General features: G+C 54.3%; 1 long non-coding RNA gene across 1 annotated transcript; it reads right to left on the bottom strand.

Moving 5' to 3' along the window:
* Positions 1 to 260: 260 nt before the first annotated feature.
* LOC124511553 (uncharacterized) lies at positions 261 to 6,204 on the bottom strand. Its single transcript, XR_006961929.1, has 3 exons — positions 4,993 to 6,204; positions 3,625 to 3,797; positions 261 to 1,796 (listed from the first exon to the last, which is right to left on the bottom strand). It is a non-coding gene; the product is annotated as an uncharacterized LOC124511553 (long non-coding RNA).
* Between the last annotated feature and the right edge of the window lie 600 nt (positions 6,205 to 6,804).

Raw genomic sequence — 6,804 nt, 5'->3', positions numbered from 1 at the left:
GAACTTCACAAATAACAAAAGCGCTGTGCTTGCTAGAAGAAAATCAGTCTTGCCAGTTCTAATTGAGTTAGGGTGATTTAGAATGCAAAACAACTTAGAAATCTTGAGCAGTTTAAATTTTTTATGTTTATTTCTGAGAGAGACAGAACACAAGCCGGGGAGGGACAGAGAGGGAGGAAGACAGAGAATCCGAAGCAGGCTCCAGGCTCTGAGCTGTCAGCACAGAGCCTGACGCGGGGCTCGAACTCATGAATCGCGAGATCACGACCTGAGCCGAAGTCGGCCGCTGAACCAACCAACTGAGCCGCCCCGGGGGCCCCGCAATTTAAATCTTCAGGTCTGTTTTCCGGGAATCTGGTGTTTTTAAGCCTCCTTGGTGTAAAAAGTCCTTGTGTAATTAGCTTTGGTTGTACAGCTTATCTTTCTGATATACTTGAAAACCTGTTGTTTCTGCATATGATGATTCTCAGCTACGAAAGAAAAATGCTTCCGTAACTGCCCCTCTTTGGTATTGTACGTATCTTGACACAGTAGCTACTTTATGACATCATGGTAGGCAGACGCTAGAAGAAGAGCCAGGGGAATCAATCTTTGTACCCTGCGGGCATTTTTAGCCACGTTAGCGAAGAGAGCGCAGTCTAAAGATAGACTTCCGTTTGACTAGTTGACATTTCTTGAGGCTTTCCATCAACTCGGTGCCTCTTAAACGTGGGATTTTTTTCCCTTCAATACCGACAAGGCCTGGCAGCAAATGATGGTTTGTGTCCCCTCGGCAACTCTCAGGTGGGCAGTTAGAGCGCTCCGACTTCATTTGCATATGCTTTAGAGTCCAGGGGATAACTTGAATATTTTTATCCCCATAATCTTGACTTGTGTCTCCTTAAAAATGTCGAAGATACCTTCGAATGGGATGCAAAATCTGATCAGCTTTCCGTGTCTTAGAATAAATTGCTTTTCTTCTGAGGGTCCTTTTGTTCCTTAAGGATTAACTTGTTGGGGTGGCTGTTTCCTTGCAGGGACCTGAAGGTTTTTCTTTAGATGATGAGACCGAGTCCAGCTCTAGAGCTGCCAAGAATTGTGTTCTTGGTCTTTTGCTTCGAAAGCAGTGCGTCTGGTGCCAGCGAAGCATCCGCTTGAATTTGACTGGAGGGAACCTTTGGCTCGAACTTGTGTTGCCTCGCAAAGCAGAGAGAGTAACATACTATATTTAGGGCTGTCTGAACAAACGTTCCAGATACCAATTACAAACCTGTAAATAATTGCATTTCAGAATCATCGTGAAGTTGCGTGGGCAAGGCTCCTGGCCTGGCACAGTCCCCAGTGGCCGGGGAGCCTGTCCCAAGGCAGGACGCTGGCCAGTTCGCCGAGGGCCCTGGATGCTCCTCGGGCACTGAGGATTAAGTGAAGCCCGAGGTGGACAGGATTCGGTACCGTCCAGGTCCCTGCTCTGCATCTGCCTCGTTACTAGAGAAGAGTCGACCGTCTCAGAGTCGATTTTCTCACAAGGGAGAATCTTCCTGTTGCCTCCCGCCGTGCCTCACCCCGCCTTAGGTGACCGCACGAGGCAGCAGGGTCTGGCGCCAGCCGGCGGGAGGGGCTGTGTGGCAGTGAGTGGCCCAGCGTGCCAGGTGTGAACCCCAGCTCTGCCGCCTTTGCTCTGCGGCTGCGTGCAAGGTGTGTCTCGTGTCCTGTCAAACGTGGGGCGGTGACGCCTGTTTGCGGGAACGTCGTGAAGACCCCATGTGCTGGCACTTAGCGGGACACGCTAGGGCTGCGCTGAGGAAGGTTCTTCACTGCTAATGTTGTCGCGGTTCCAGGCCGGACCGAGAAAGAACAGAGCGCTTACTCAGTAGACATCCAGGGCACGTTTGTCGAATGAATAAGTAAGTGAAAGCAGCCTTCTCGAAAGACAACAGCAGCTTATATCGAACCCTTTCCTCACGTTTACCTTCCCAACCCCGCTATGATGTCTCAGGGCCTCGTCTGCGTTTTGCAGGGGGAACCAGGGCACGGGTGTTGACGTGTCTGCCCAAGACACAGACCAGAAGGGAAGGTGAGGCAAGGGCTCCAGGTGTGGCCCCTCTCCTAGGAGACCGGGAGCAGAAAAGCCCCAGCCCAGTGCTAACACGTTTTCGTCCTCACTGTGACGTCAGTGTATGCTCGTGTCAGAAGATGGCAAAGAAACAAACTTACTCCCTGCTTCCATCCTCCGTCCCCCGCCCCCCCCCCCAGAGACAAGGTAGAAAGTCAAATGTGCCGTGATGTCCTTGGATATTGAGATGCAAAGAACTTGGAGGACCTTACGACATAATTTAAGATATAGAAGGTATAAATACAAGGAAAATGTTAGGAAATTTGTGCAGATTCCTGGGCCCAGACCCCAAGCATCCCAATTCATTGAGATTCTGGGCCCAAAAGTTGGCATTTGTGGCAGGTAGATTCAGATCCACAGAAATCCAGAGATTCACCCAGTCGTACCCAGACAGCCAGGACCCGAGGAGCTGGCACTGTGAAACCTAATTGGGCAGGTCAGCAGCTGAGAACTCACAGCTCGACCGGGCTCACGCTGGCAGAATTCAGGGCTCCTGAGTGAACTCTGTCTCAGCGGGGAGCTTCTTTGATTTTTTTTCTTTTTTAAAACATATTGCACACTCAGTGCACAAAATGTATGCTTAACATTTGAACAGTCAGAAACAGACTGATAGCTTTTGAACAAGCTCATAGCCCTAGACCCAGGAGGATAGAGCAAGGTCAATGTCTTAACACTCCCTCTGCCTTCTGAGGTGTCCTACACGTCTTTAAATTGTTTTGTAATGTCTATTTTTGAGAGACCGCGTGAGCGGGGAAAGGCAGAGAGGGAGACAGAATCGGAAGCAGGTTCCAGGCTCCGAGCTGTCAGCACAGAGCCTGACGCGGGGCTCGAACCCGCAAATCTTGAGATCGTGACCTGAGCCAAAGCCGGATGCTTAACCGACTGAGCCACCCAGGTGCCCTGCGTCTTTAATTTTCAAAGTTTGGGCTCCAGTCTGTCCTGTGCTGCTCCTTTCCAGGAGGTGCCTTTACTTTTTTTTTTTTTTTTTTTAATTTTTTTTTTCAACGTTTATTTATTTTGGGGACAGAGAGAGACAGAGCGTGAACGGGGGAGGGGCAGAGAGAGAGGGAGACACAGAATCGGAAACAGGCTCCAGGCTCCGAGCCATCAGCCCAGAGCCCGACGCGGGGCTCGAACTCACGGGCCGCGAGATCGTGACCTGGCTGAAGTCGGACGCTTAACCGACTGCGCCACCCAGGCGCCCCCAGGAGGTGCCTTTATAGTGAGACTCATGTGGCTCCCCAGAGCCCCGCCCTGGCCCCCATGTATTAAGACATACCCACAGGGACCTACTGCAGATCAGCTCAGACAAAAAAAGGTACAAACTAAAAGTCATCTGAACTCTCACCATTTGCTGATATCCTTCTAACTACCTCTCCCTAAATGTCAGAACTCTGGATCTTTGAATTCTCAAGTCTTAGATTTGAATTTATTGAAAGAGGTGTGCCGTGAAATCCCTTTATAAGAGTGTAATTCATATTTGCTGGACTACGTAAACAGTTTATTTCCGAACCGTTACGTTGCTCACTTACATTTGTCTCCTAAATTCAACCCTTGGTGTTGGCGGTCTTTAATTTCAGACATTTTGGTGGTTTGTGGTGGCATCTCGTGGATTATTGGTCTATGTCTAAAACGATACAGCTTCCAGAAGGTAACTGAAGAATGTATTCATGACATGGGCTCAGCAAAGATTTTTCAACAGGACCTATAAAGAAACAATCCGTTGTACTCTGTTGAGATCAAGAGCTTTTGTTCATTTAAAAGACATAATCAGGGTTGTGAAAAGGGAGGCCACAGGGCAGAAGAAGAGATTTATGATACAGTTACCCAACCGAAAACTCCAATGTGTCTACCCAAATATATTAAAAAACTACAGATCAGTCTTTAAAAATAGACAGCCCGGCTGATCAGGTGCTTCCCAAAAGAAGATATCCACACAGCCAGCGAGCGTATGAAAATGTGCTCCACGAATGTCATCAAGGGGAAGCAAATTAAAAACACGGGAGTCCGTTTGTTAACGGGAAGAAAATGTCAGGAAGCAGAACCGTCCACGTGTGCACAGCTCAAATGCCCCAGTGATCCCCGGACCGCTTCACGCAACCGTGACTCAGGGTCAGGACCACCCCCCGCCCCGAGACACAGCATCCGGCTCCTTCGGTCCTGGAGTAGCGGAAGCTTGAGATTCCACTTGAATGCCTGGCCCAGGCAAACAGGGAGCAGGAGTTACTGATGTGAGGACCTCGGCTGGGTTTCTCCCAGCCTACGTAGGACATGTACCTCTGCGGGACTTAAAGGAAGACCCCTCCTGTGGCCGCCTGCCTCCGCCATCCCGGCCTCCCTCCTTGTCCTGTCCCGAAGTTCAGACCTAGTCTTTCCAGAGTGGAATTGTTCTCTTAATCACCCATAATGCCTGGAATTTACTCAGCACCTGCCTTCTGAGGAGCCCAAAGTCATTTGCAGATCCTGCTGATAAAATGGCTGCCCCGTGGTCAAGCTCTCTGCTAAATTACGTCTGTGCTAAGAGGTAGTTTTCAAAAGGGCTCCTCGACAGTCCTGGAGACCTGGGGCGCCTTTATGAGCCGGCTCTGTGCCGGCTGGAGCCCCGGGAGAAAGGCACTGTTCATCCAGGCTTTACAGGATTATCCGGGAGGGATGGTGGTGTTCTTCGTCATAATTATGGGCTCAAGTGCGGCTATCCAGGTGGGCTGGTGCACCTGCCAACGCAGCCACACTCTGTGCCACCGCTCACAGCTAGGCAGAGGGAAACCGAGGCAGGGCTGATCCCAGGACAGTGGGGAGGCTGGAAGCAGAGAAGAGGGGAGGAGGGTGTTTTGGTTGTGGGACCGGTACAGCAAGGCAGACGGGGAGAAGCCCAGGACCCAAAGGAAGTTAGGACCTACCTGCGCATTTCCCCATTTTCAGCAAGGGGTCCCTTGGCTCCCTTCCCGGATGTTTCTCCCAAGCAGCCCACCGTGCACGCGGGCCGCACACAGGCAGGGCTGCAGGCCCCCTTCTGTGGCCAGGAAGGGGCTGAGTTCATAAGCAAGAGCCATCGCTCTGGGGAAGCTGGAAGCCGAGGTGCAGAGCCACGTCCCTGGGGGGTGCCCACCTGAGCAGTCAGGGAGGCAGGACCAAGCCAGGGCCAGGGTGGCAGGGAGGGACCCGCCCCAGCAGTGTGGGTGGGGGCGATGGGGTGGGCGCAGAGGAGCAGGCACAGGTGTTGGAGGAGGCCGGCAGTGGGTGCAGGAACCCGCAGGCATGGGGCTTGGGCCTGGGGGCCAGGGTTCAGCTGACTGCCTAGTATTGCACAGTTTCCATTCGCATCCCTGAGGCCTCAGGGAGGAAGTCGGGGTGCTGCCTGCACAGTCTCCATGGGGGGGTGGGGGCAGGGGAGGAACGTTCCAGAGACTCAGAATAGGGAAACGTTATTCTGTGCAAGTTCCGTCTGTGCTGACGACCAAGAGGCTCCCTGGGGCCTCCCTGACCGCCTCACCTGCCACCCCCCGGAGATGCCAGCAGCTGCTCCTGCTCGCTGAACCCCCCCCCCCCGGGGAACCCAGACCCACTCCAGGCCCCTGGAAACACGCCGCAGGGAGGAGGCCTGGAAATGACCCCTGACGAGCTCCCCCCGCAGAGCCGGGCTCTCTGTCTCACTGTGCGTGGGTTAATTTGGGTGGGAGATCGAGGGTCACTCGCTAAGCCTGGAGCTGAATAAATCTTGTCATGTATCGTCCCCGCTCCACCGGAGCCGTCAGCTGGGGCCAGACCTCCCCGGCACCCCAGACGCTTGGGCCGCCACTCTGGTTTGCTGAGTCACTGGGGAAGGAGCGCCACAGGCTGACAGGCACATCGAGGCTCACCTCCACCCTCAGAGGGACGGATCCGCCAGCCCCCCGCCCCTCCCAGGGCCAGGGAACTGTTTTCCTGGTGACACACTTAGCTTTCCTGAAGCAGGAACTTCCAGCCCCAGGGCAGGCAAAAACCTCCCCAGTCCGTGGCCACAGGGCCTTTGCTGGGGACCTGCCCCACCCTGCCCTTGACAGGCCTGGCCACCCAGCCACCCAGGCTCTGACAGGATACAGGATACGGAAGCCCCAAACGCAGGGCCTCCTTCCTGCGGTGCGCCTGTGGCAGGAAGTACACGGTCACCAGGTACGAGTGGAGGCGGGGTTGGCCAGGCCTCTGCTGCTGCTGCCGGCCGGGCCCTGGGACAGGGACTGAGATCCCAGCTGAGGATGCGAGGGCTGAGGGGACTGATGGCAGGTAGGACGGTCCTCCAGGCCTTTCCTGCTCTGTGTGGCAGCCGCTTCACCTGCGTCCCATCCGCTGGAGCAGGGGCGGGAGAGCGGCTGAGCCAGGCTGGTGCTGACACTCGTGGAGTCAACAGAACTGCAGAAGGCTGGACCGGCCTGGAAAATGGCCCCGTGGCCGTGTCCCTCCCGCTTCAGAGGTGCCTTGGGGCTCCCTCGCTTACCCCGGGGACCTTGGGTTCAACTGTGCCTCAGCTCCTGTCCCCTAGATCGGTTCTGTCATGACGAATGCCGCCTGAAGTGGCCAAGGGAGGGGGGCGGGTGAGATGAGCAGAGGCCGAGCTCAGCCATCAGCAACGTCTACACCCGCGGACTGGCACACCCCAGCACAGCATTTGCTGAAGCACTGAAATTGCGGGGCCCCTAAAGAAACTCCAGGAAGGGAGAGTCACAAAGGTGTCC

Source organism: Lynx rufus, unplaced genomic scaffold (assembly GCF_022079265.1).
Source record: "Lynx rufus isolate CCGP_SWC_20201006 ecotype Redwood Valley unplaced genomic scaffold, mLynRuf1.p SCAF_16, whole genome shotgun sequence".
Taxonomy (NCBI): Eukaryota; Metazoa; Chordata; class Mammalia; order Carnivora; family Felidae; genus Lynx; species Lynx rufus.
Note: the sequence above shows the minus strand (reverse complement) of the source record. Positions and strands in the feature narration are given on the sequence as shown.